The sequence below is a fragment of the Apium graveolens genome, chromosome 3, assembly GCF_009905375.1.
Source record: "Apium graveolens cultivar Ventura chromosome 3, ASM990537v1, whole genome shotgun sequence".
In the NCBI taxonomy this organism is placed as follows: Eukaryota; Viridiplantae; Streptophyta; class Magnoliopsida; order Apiales; family Apiaceae; genus Apium; species Apium graveolens.
Genome location: NC_133649.1, coordinates 285,843,833 through 285,855,801, shown reverse-complemented (window position 1 = coordinate 285,855,801; position 11,969 = coordinate 285,843,833). Strand labels below are relative to the sequence as shown.

Below are 11,969 nucleotides of genomic sequence, written 5' to 3'. Positions count from 1 at the left end.
AACAAATTTTTAGCGCCGCTGCCGGGGACTCGGTGTTGTTAATTTTTAGTTTATGTGCTTGTCATCAGTGGTCGTTAAAGTTCACTGACTCAGATTCTTTTACTTTCACGGTTTATTTGTTTGTGTTTCAGGTACTCATTACAATAGAAGATCCGGCAGCACGAACGAAAGCCTTGGTGGATTTTTCTTAACCCAAGATCAATGACATTCAATCTAGCATTGTCAGGCCAGCTATCACAGCTAATACCTTTGAGATTAAGCCTGACATAATTCAATGGGTGCAGAATTCAATCCAGTTTGGGGGTTCTCCAACGGAAGATCCCAATATGCACATTAGGGATTTCATTGAGATCTGCAACACCTTCAAGTTCAATAGTGTTTCTGAAGATGCTATAAAGCTGAGGCTTTTCTCATTCTCTCTGAGGGTCAAGGCTAAGAGCTGGTTACACTCTCTACCAGCTGGTTCTATCACTACTTGGGAGGATCTTGCTCAGAAGTTTCTTACTAAATTATTCCCTATGGCGAAGACAACTGCACTCAGGAATGCTCTCACTTAATTTGCGCAGCAAACGTGAGAATCTTTGTGTGAAGCTTGGGAGCACTACAAGGAGATGCTTAGGAAGTGTCCTCATCATGGAATGCCTGATTAGATGATCATCAATTGCTTCGATAACGGTTTGGGAGCACAGTCAAGACCCATGCTCGATGCTGTATCAGGTGGAGCATTATGGGCAAAGAGCTATGAGGAAGCTTATGATCTAATTGAACTGATGGCTGCTAATGAATATCAGTATCCAATCCAGAGATTGCCACAGGGCAAGGTAGCAGGAGTTCTTGAAGTGGATACAGCTACGATTATCACTGCTCAACTAAAGGCATTGTCTATGAAGATCGATTCTCTGGCTAACTATGGTGTTAATCAAATAACCAGAGTTTGTGAGTTGTGTGCAGGTTCGCATGCGACGGAGCAATGCGCTATATCTAGCGAATCAGCTTAGTTTGTGAGCAACTTTCAGAGATCGCAACAACCAGTTCCAGACACTTATCATCCTGACAACCGGAATCATGCTAACTTCAGCTGGAGCAACAATCCGAATGTGGTACAGCAGCCTTATCAGCAGTTTGGATCCAATCAATTCACTCCTCCTGGATTTCAGCAACAATTTGCACCAAGACAACAACTCCAACTTCAAAAACAAACTCATGATGTAGGTCAATCTTCGAATGAAACATCTGAATTGGAGGAGTTGAGGCTTATGTGCAAAAACCAGGCTCTTATATACCAAAGCCAGGATGTTTCCATTAAGAATCTGGAGAACCAGATAGGACAAATTGCTAACGCCTTATTGAATCGACTACCAGGAACGCTTTCTATAATGTATGGGAATTTTACGTCTGTATTATATCATAATTATAATAAATTATGTGTGTTAATGTGTCATTTATGTGTAATTAGTTGTAAAACCCTAATTGCTATGTGTTACGTGCATTCTGTGTCGTCCAAGTTTTTTCAAGGTATTTTTCAGATATTTAATTTTGCATTTATAGCTTTCATATCAAAAGTTATACGACCCGAATCATGATTTTATAGCTGATATTTCAAATAAAATAATGGGCCTTATTTTTCATCAAACGGCTTTTACCATCGCATTATTCTGAAAATCTAGATATTTTATTAATTTTCTCGTTTCGCGAAAAATGACTTTTCCGGGCCCCATCGGGTGTTAAAAACCTCACAAAAATCATATTTTTATTTTATAAACTTTCATTTATACCATTTCTTTGTATTTTTGCATTATTCACAATTTTTGGGAAATTTTGGCATATATATTGTATATATAAAATATTTAAAAATTAAATTTTAATACTCAAAAATTATAAAATTAGGGGCCACTTAATTTTAAAAGATGTAGAATTAGGGCCTTAATTTTAACTAGGAGTATTAATTTTACTACTATAAATAGCCTAATTTTTATTTAATTAATTATAATTTATCATTAAAAATCAGCAAAATTCACAAAATTCTCTGAAATCGGGTCGGGAAGAACAGGGTCGGGTCGAAAATTCAAGCCGTGATTTTGAGCAGATTACAACACCAAATTAAGTGATTCCAGTACCCAAATCGAAGGTTTTGATATGTTCTTTCTGTTTCTAGCATCAATTTCACGTTTTAATTCGTAGTTTTTGATTTTCGATTTCTAGGGTTTATGTTCGAATGAGGGCTTTTTGATTCTAGGGTTATTATGATGTTTTGATGATTGATATAGCTTCCTGATGTGATTTATAGTCGATTCATGGTGTTTAATTGAACAAACGATTCTTGGATAGTAAAGTTCAATTGTTAGGGTTTATGTTCAATTTTTAAATCATAGCTTCGTAATTTTTGTGAATATTTGGTTCTTGAAATGTTAGGGTTTTGATTGTATGTGTTCTTAGGTTTAATTTGCACTATAGAACGTTAAGTTTCATGTACGATTCTGTGATTTCAATTTTTGGCCGGAGTTGAAGTCGGTTGTGATCGGAGATAAAGATTCTGGGTTGTTTTTGGTATGTTTTGGCCGGGAATAGATTGGTGGAGTAATTTGGAATTGAAACCCTGTGAAAAACACATCAAACAGTTGTGTTTTTGGCCTGAAATTAGCTCGCCAGAATCCTGGCCGGTGGCCGGATTCTGGAGAATTTCTGGTCATGTTCTTCATGACCCGGAAATTAACCCGGTTGACCCGTTTGTTGACCCAATTTTGATCTGATTTGTCAGATGTCTGGATTCTGACAAAAGTTTCTGGAATTTTTTTTATTAATTATAAAAATCAGTTTTATTTATTTTATAAATTAATTAATTAATTATTTAATTAATTGATTTATATTATAAATAATTCTGAAATATTTTTCTAAAAATCAGATTTAATTATTTTATTAATTATTAATTATTTATTAATTATCTAAAAATGATCGATTATTTTGATAATTAATCAAATAATTTTCAGTAAATCATAATAAATTTATTTTAATTCCAAAAATTATAGAAAAATCATTTTTAGTTCTGATTTTTGTTAAATAATTATTTAAAAATTATTTTAGGGTTTAAAAATTAGTAATAATTATTTATATTGAATACTAATTTGATTTATCTGTATTTAATTTAATTTAATTAGACCGTTAGTCCGATTCGAGCGAAACGAAAGCCCTTAGACTCAAAAAAATGAATTATTTTCATTAAAAATAATGTTAAAACCTAATTTCTTCAAGAAATTAGTTGACCCTTTTACTTATTTGATTATAAGCCGAATCGTGTGCCGAGACGAGTCTGATAAATTCCGAAAAATAGAAAACGAGTCAGATAATGATCAGTTAAGCGATCAGCGAGTCAATTTTGATTCTAAAAATTATTTTAACTATAAAAATGATTATGTGGCTTATGTGCTTATGTGTATTATGTGGTTAATCGAGTCTTGCTTGTTAATAAATAATATACGAGTCAATAATACGCGCATGGGTAGACCATATATAGGAATGACGTGAAGTCGATTCGAGACGCAATTGAAGTACAAAATGACTAAATCAGTCTATTTCTCTAACAGAAGCTAAGCCAACAAGGCAGTTGGAGCCGGTGATAGACGAAGGTGACATATTTGAAGTGAGTCACGAAGAAGGGAAGTTTTTCCCCTATTCTAATTTCAGAATAGTGATATTTCTTCAGATTCATACCACGCTTGCACTCTTTTGATTCTTGTTCATAAACACTGATACACACTTGTTATTCTCTTGTTCATATATCATTTCGATTCTTGATTTCTCCTTTTCTTTGAATCCCTTATTCATGTTCCAATTGTTACTGTTAGGGCGAAATCACGCACTAATATTCACGCAAGTATACGCGTTCGCAAGTAATATAGAATACTTTCTAGTTCGTTCCCTCAGAGACTCAGACTAATTTATTGTCTAATTAAACTCACTCACCAATGTATGATTACTTCTCAATGTTAAGATAACACTTAAAATTGTTGATCAAATATTAACTATAATTAACTACTTAATTAACCACTTAACTAACACTTCAATTTATCAATAATAAAACACTCATGAGATCACAACTTCATTATTACTTCCTTCTATAGCCATAGTTATTACCTTTAGCATGTGACAGTGATGATATTAATCGAATAACACGAAACTGATAAAAGCCAACTTTTATTGTACTAATACCATTCTACCAAACATCCACAATTAAGATAGAAGTTGAATAGTCATCAATTATGTTGAGTTCCTATATGTCTACAGAAATTGACAACACAACGATTTAAGCACAAGTTATTCCTTTTGATTACATAGGGCAAATAAAACTGTTAGAGTTACCCACTAATCATGCACAACGTACATGAACCTATGCTAGCATGGCAAGTTCTAAATCTCAAGATCCACCGTCGCTTCACAAGAGATTAACACCCTATCTTATATGTTCGCGACGCACATAAGACGAATACGCACAACCAATACTAGATATCATGCAATCATCACACACTAAAGTATTAAACAATTAACTAGAGAATTTCATAATAAATCCGTTGCAACCCCATGATCACGATTAGCCCATAATAGAACTTATCGCCATCATGGGTTCATATGAAATCATGATAAACAAACATAAGAAAATATCAACTAAACTGATTATATTAAAACAGAGTACGTCACAAGAGTAAATAAGTCAAAGCAAGAAAACTAGCATCCAACGTTACAACGAAACAAGAATCACAAGAATATATGCTTCCTCTTCGTTGCTGTGTGCTAAATCGGTCTTCTTCCCTATCTCCTTCGCTTCTTGCAAAACACAATCTAAAACATAATCTCCTCTTAATACTCTGTGAAAAACGTCTCAAATCTACTTATATAATAGTCCCATAAAACTCAGATTACATAGAAGTTGGAAGCTAAACAGAAGTAGAAGTCTAAAATAATTCAGCTTTTTCCCCGACCCTGCGCGGCCGCTCAGCATTTCTGCGCGGGCGCGCAAGGCTGCTGCGCGGCCGCTCAGCATTGCTGCGCGGGCGCGCAGGACCCTACTGGAAAATTTCCAGATTTGCTCCGTTTCTTCGCCGTAATCTGCCCGTTCTTTTCCTCTCGCAATGGTGAACACATGCCAAGGCTTATTCTTGATGATTCCTTCTCCGAAATGCAACTAATACCCTGAAATGCATAAACACTAGAAAAACGCATCAAATACACAAAATACTTGATTTCAAGACACCAATTTAAGCCATTTTAAGACGTTCTAAGTGGTATAAAATGCCACTTATCACACCCCCAAACTTAAATCGATGCTTGTTCTCAAGCGTCACAGACTCAAAAACAAATAAAAAATATGCATGAATGCAATCTATATGAAAATGCAACGATCCCCCTTACTACAATTAACCAACCAATTTGTCACGTCTCAACGAATGCAGTTAGACATTAAAGATCAATAAACTCATGCAAACAGACATACAGCCAGAAACGTGGTGTGTGCAAATGCTTAACAGATATGCTTCGGAACTAGACCAATTACTATGACTAGACTATCCTCAAGGCAATCCTATGATTATACAAAGAATAAAAATTCTAGGCACAAAGTGATATACAACACTACAAGAACTTTGGAGCTTACTACGGAATCGTGCTTTTTATTTACAACTCAAATGCTTATTTGACCGTGCAATGAGTGAGGTCCACAAAAGACTTATACAATGGTATCCATGTAACGAGCATTAGGTTAGCGGATCCCAGACTCTAAAAGCCTTAGGTCACTAGGCACAAAGTCCCCTAAGAACTTAATAACTCGAATACCAAAGAGCCCACTCTTGATCAATTATGCATAAATATTTTTTTTTTTTAATAACTCTGAGCAAGTGCGTTTCGCTCCATCTTGCTCAACCCTAGACTACTCGCATAACATACGAGCCGGCTACTAGCCATTTGACGCCTAGCCACAACTAGCAACACAATTCCATTTTTACTCCATTTTTTTTCTTTTTCATGCCTTTACCACTAAGAACCTATTATTAAATTCTAAGCATAATAAATAGATTATCCTTGAAAATAATCAGATCATAACAACAATCTAGTCCTTAAGCATTCTCTAAGACTTAGTGAAAATACAAGTGCTTCTAGCATGCATATCAACCTACACAACTTAATATCACTTTAATGCTATCACTACACTCGCCTCAATATCACAATTCAGTCGATAAATCATTGCAAAAGGGATCATGGTATATGCATGAGCTATATGATATGACAAACAAATAAAGCTATATAAAAAAAACTATATGGCAAAAATTATGCAACTATATGAACTAACTATCATGAATATGCAGCTATATGACACACACCAAATATTCCTTAACTACCACCCCCAAACTTAAAATCTTCACTGTCCCCAGTGAAGGTAGTAGAAAGGAACACAGGGTATACCTACTCGGAGTCATCATCATCATCACCCTCAGTGGATGGAGTATCAGGCGGCGGGTATGCAGAGTCCTCACCAAAAACTGGCCACTGGATATCAGCTCCAAGGCCTCGAAAAGCAGTCCCTAACGCAAGGGTGAGCTCCTGAGCAAACCTGCTCTGCGTCTCATACATGGCATCCATCCGCCGTGAAAGCCTCCTATACTGGGCATCACCCATCCCAGCACCCTCCTGAGCTCTCGAAGAACTAGCCTCACCACGCCCTGGCCTGGCCATAGTAGCACCTCGTGCTGGACGCCCTCCTGAAAGATGATAACCCAGCCCATGCTCCTCAGGCTCACCACCGGTCCACTCCTGCATCCCATTCAGAGTGCCAGAATCTATCGGAGCTGCTGGCAACTGCAACTGCTCATGAGCCGGCCAGTTCACTCCTACTGCTCGGCATAGCTTCGTAACCGTGGATGCATAAGGGATGTTCATATGCTTTGCTCCCCTCAAAAACTTCAGAATTCCTTGGTAGATAAACTCACCAAGGTCCACATAGTATTCCTCATTCAGAATTCCCCACAACAACTGTGCTCTCTCAACTGTGACCTCGTGTGCATGTGAAGAAGGCAAAATATTAGCACATATAAATGCATTCCATGCACGGGCATACCTGTTCATGGCGATCGCCGGAAAGTGACGATACTCATTATTGGCTGGACTGCGGTTCCAAACTGTGCCCGGTCGACAGAGAGTCGCACAAATCAAATCCAAGTCAAAGTCCTTAGCAGTCTTTTCATTCCAGTTCTCCTCCTCGGGCTTCCTCTCTCGCTGTCCAATCACACGGCGAATCGCCGCATGATGATAATCAACCGTCAGCCCACGAACTACAGAAAACCCATTCTTTTCAGCCTTCGCGTTCGCGTAGAACTCGCGAACAACACTCATCGGTACTGCTTCGGGTGACTCACAAAAAGCTATCCACCCCTTCTCTGCAATCATGGGCAACAACTCACCATCCCTCCCTGATGGTAAAAACCCCCTCTCCTTCAGAATCGGCTTCCCCAACAGCCTAGTGTACTCCTCCTCCGCGGCTCTGTCAGTTAACCGAGGCCTTACAGCAGTACCCCTTGATGAATCAGCAGTAGGAACTATGCTGCTACTGTCAATAGTGCGTGCTCTCTTGGGTGCCATTGATTTGTGAATAAAAGTGTGTAAGAACTGATTTTTGATGTTTATGAGAAGGTTTAAGTGTAGGAAGTTGTGGGAGATATGTAGGATAGGTGTATGTATATATAGGGTGTGGAGTAGGTTAAATTAGATTAGGAGTGGGGTTGAGGGATAAAATCATGGGGTAATGGGAAAAGAATTCGTGGGTTTATGGGCTGTAATGGGTTTTTGTGTTTTTGTTTTTTTTTTTTTTTTTTTTTTTTTTTCTGAACTGTAAAAAAAAATTTCTGGAACTCGACCCCTGCGCGGCCGCTCAGCACTTCTGCGCGGGCGCGCAGCAAGCTGCGCGGCCGCCCAGCATAGCTGCGCGGGCGCGCAGAGGGTCTCTGGAATTTTTTTTTTCCAGCCCCTGTTTTCTGATTTTTTTGTGTTTTTGGATAGGTTATTAACTTCTAAGGGTTCCTGTAACAACAATTCATGGGTTGCCTCCCACGCAGCGCTTCTTTTTCGTCATTAGCTTGACGTTCCGTACCTTTCTCACGTAGTCAACAACATGGCACTAACCACCTCTCGGTTTGCCATGTCCCCATAGTAGTGCTTCAACCGCTGACCGTTAACCTTGAATGCTTGGTCCGAATCATTCTCAAAAATTTCCACCGCTCCATGTGGAAACACAGTTTTGACAATAAAAGGTCCAGACCACCTTGATTTCAACTTCCCAGGAAAAAGTCGGAGCCGAGAGTTGAATAACAGAACTTGTTGCCCTGGCATAAATAACTTAGGATGTAGCTTCCTATCGTGCCACCTCTTCACCTTTTCCTTATACATTTTGTTATTCTCGTACGCTTGAAGTCGAAATTCATCAAGTTCATTAAGCTGAAGCATTCTTTTCCTACCAGCTGCATCTAAATCCAGGTTCAATTTCTTCAATGCCCAGTAGGCCTTATGCTCAAGCTCCGCCGGTAGATGACATCCCTTACCGTACACCAACTGAAATGGTGACATCCCAAGTGGAGTTTTGTATGTTGTTCTGTAAGCCCAAACAGCTTCATCGAGCTTTAAAGACCAATCCTTCCTTGACGGACAAACAACCTTCTCTAGAATGCGCTTTATCTCTCTGTTAGACACTTCCGCTTGACCATTTGTTTGCGGATGATAGGCAGTAGCTACTCGATGATTCACATTATAACGCTGCATCATAGAAGTGAACTTACGGTTGCAAAAATGCGATCCTTCATCACTTATAATTACCCGAGGTGTTCCAAACCTTGTGAAAATTTGCTTATGAAGAAAATTTAGCACTGCCTTTGCATCATTTGTCGGTAAAGCTTTAACTTCGACCCATTTTAAGGCATAATCGACTGCCAGCAAGATGTACTGATTATTGCAAGACGAGATAAAAGCCCCCATGAAATCGATTCCCCATACATCAAAGACCTCGACTTCAAGCATCACATTTAATGGCATCTCATCCTTCCTTGACAAATTTCCCACTCTTTGGCAACGATCACACCTTAAAACAAACTGATGAGCATCCTTGAACAAGGTGGGCCAGAAAAAACCTGCTTGCAGAATATGAGCTGCCGTCTTCTCACCTCCATAGTGTCCACCATAAACCGTGGAATGGCAGTCTCGTAATATCCCCTCCGTCTCACAGAACGGGATACATCTCCTGATGATCTGGTCAGCTCCCTGTCTAAACAAATATGGTTCATCCCACATATACCACTTCACCTCATGCAGAAACTTCTTCTTTTGCGCGGATGTCAAATTAGGAGGCATTATATTGCTGACAAGATAGTTTACAATATCTGCAAACCATGGTTCTTCCTCCTGAATTGCAAACAACTGCTCATCCGGAAAAGATTCATTGATTAACGTCCTATCTTGTGAAGTAGAATCGTGATTCTCCAACCTAGAGAGATGGTCAGCTACTTGATTCTCAGTACCTTTTCTATCTTTGATCTCTAACTCAAATTCCTGAAGTAAAAGCACCCAACGAATGAGTCTCGGCTTTGAATCCTTCTTAGAAACCAGATAGCGAATAACTGCATGATCAGTGAATACTGTTACTTTCGTACCAAGCAGATAAGATCGAAATTTCTCAAAGCCAAAGACTATAGCCAAAAGCTCCTTCTCAGTAGTGGTGTAGTTCAATTGGGCCCCATTTAAAGTCTTACTCGCATAGTAGACCACATGGAAGAGATTTTTCTTGCGCTGTCCCAGAACTGCACCTACCGCATAGTCACTCACATCACACATCATCTCAAACGGTTCTGTCCAATCTGGTGCTGTAATAACTGGTGCCGTGATCAAACTCTCCTTGAGACTTTCAAATGCTGCCAAACATTCATCATCAAATTTAAAAGGCACATCTTTCTCAAGTAAATTGCACAACGGCTTAGATATCTTTGAAAAGTCCTTGATGAATCGCCGATAAAAACCCGCATGACCGAGAAAACTACGGATTCCTTTCACTGAATTAGGTGGGGGAAGATTTTCAATGACTCCCACCTTGGCCTTGTCCACCTCCAGACCTTTGCTAGAGACCTTATGCCCAAGGATAATGCCTTCACGCACCATAAAATGACATTTCTCCCAATTAAGCACCAAATTAGTTTCCACGCATCTTTTGAGTACGACGCGCAAATTATTCAAGCATTCATCATATGAGTGTCCAAAGACGGAGAAGTCATCCATGAACACTTCGACGTTATTTCCAATCATGTCAGAGAATATAGCCATCATACATCTCTGAAAGGTGGCCGGGGCGCCACATAACCCAAACAAAACTCTTCGAAAAGCAAATGTGCCAAATGGACAAGTGAAGGTAGTCTTTTCCTGATCCTCTGGTGCAATACAAATCTGATTATACCCGGAATAACCATCCAGAAGACAAAAATACTCATGTCCCGCCAATCTGTCAAGCATTTGATCAATAAATGGAAGAGGGAAGTGATCCTTCCTTGTGGCTTTGTTCAATTTTCTATAATCCATGCATACTCTCCATCATGTCACTGTTCGAGTAGGGATGAGCTCATTCTTTTCATTTGCGACCACAGTGATACCTCCTTTCTTAGGTACACATTGCACGGGACTCACCCACGAGCTGTCAGAAATAGGATAAATGACGCCTGCATCTAGCCATTTCAGAATTTCTTTCTTCACCACCTCCTTCATGATCGGGTTCAGTCTTCGCTGCTGTTCCACAGTTGGCTTACTACCTTCCTCTAACAGAATTTTATGCATACAATATGAAGGACTTATCCCCTTGATGTCTGCTATGGTCCATCCTATAGCCGATTTGAATTCTCTCAAAATCCTTAAGAGCTTGTCTTCCTCACTACCTGAAAGGTCAGCTGAAATAATAACAGGTAACGTAGATGAATCACCTAAAAAGGCATACCTCAAGTGTTCAGGTAATGGTTTAAGCTCCAAGGTAGGTGCTTCCTCTATTGATGGTTTGAGCCTCCCTTCAGCATTCTTAAGGTCAGAAGTACCAAGAGATTCAAATGGTATATCGAGCTTTCGCTTCCATGGAGAAGCGTTCAGATATTGTAATTGCTCGTTGCTATCTTCATCATCGCTGTCAAAATCCCCCACTAAGGCCTTTTCCAATGCATCAGACATTAGCATGTGATCGAGTTCCGAAGTAACTGCGGAATCAATCACATCCACTTTTAAACACTCCTCATCTTCTGTAGGGAATTTCATTTCCTTGAATACGTTGAAGGTCACATCCTGATCTTGGACCCGCATAGTAAGTTCCCCTTTTTGCACATCTATCAAGGTACGGCCAGTAGCCAAGAAAGGCCTCCCCAAGATTATGGGAATCTTTTTATCTTCCTCAAAATCTAGAATAACAAAATCAGCAGGAAAGAAGAGCTTATCCACCTTGACGAGCACATCCTCAACTATGCCCCTTGGGTACGTAATGGAACGGTCCGCCAATTGTAGCGACATGTATGTGGGTTTTGGATCAGGCAGATCCAGCTTTTTAAAGATCGACAACGGCATCAGATTAATGCTTGCTCCCAAATCACAAAGGCACTTCTCAAAAGTTAGATTGCCAATGGTGCAAGGAATGGTGAAGCTTCCCGGATCTTTCAGTTTTGGTGGTAACTTTTGTTGCAGAACCGCGCTGCATTCTTCCGTGAGAGCAACGGTTTCAAGGTCATCCAGTTTCACCTTCCTTGAAAGAATAGTCTTCATAAACTTCGCATAACTAGGCATTTGTTCCAGAGCCTCAGCGAAAGGTATATTGATGTGAAGTTTCTTGAACACCTCCAGAAACTTCCCGAACTGTCTATCCAGCTTTTGTTGCTGCAATCTCTTAGGAAAAGGTGGTGGAGGATAGAGCTGTTTCTCCC

The 11,969-nt window shown here is 39.4% G+C and overlaps 1 non-coding gene across 1 annotated transcript; it reads right to left on the bottom strand.

The window, feature by feature from the left end:
* Nucleotides 1-533: 533 nt before the first annotated feature.
* Nucleotides 534-640, bottom strand: LOC141716404 (small nucleolar RNA R71). Its single transcript, XR_012573116.1, has one exon. It is a non-coding gene; the product is annotated as a small nucleolar RNA R71 (small nucleolar RNA).
* Nucleotides 641-11,969: the final 11,329 nt, after the last annotated feature.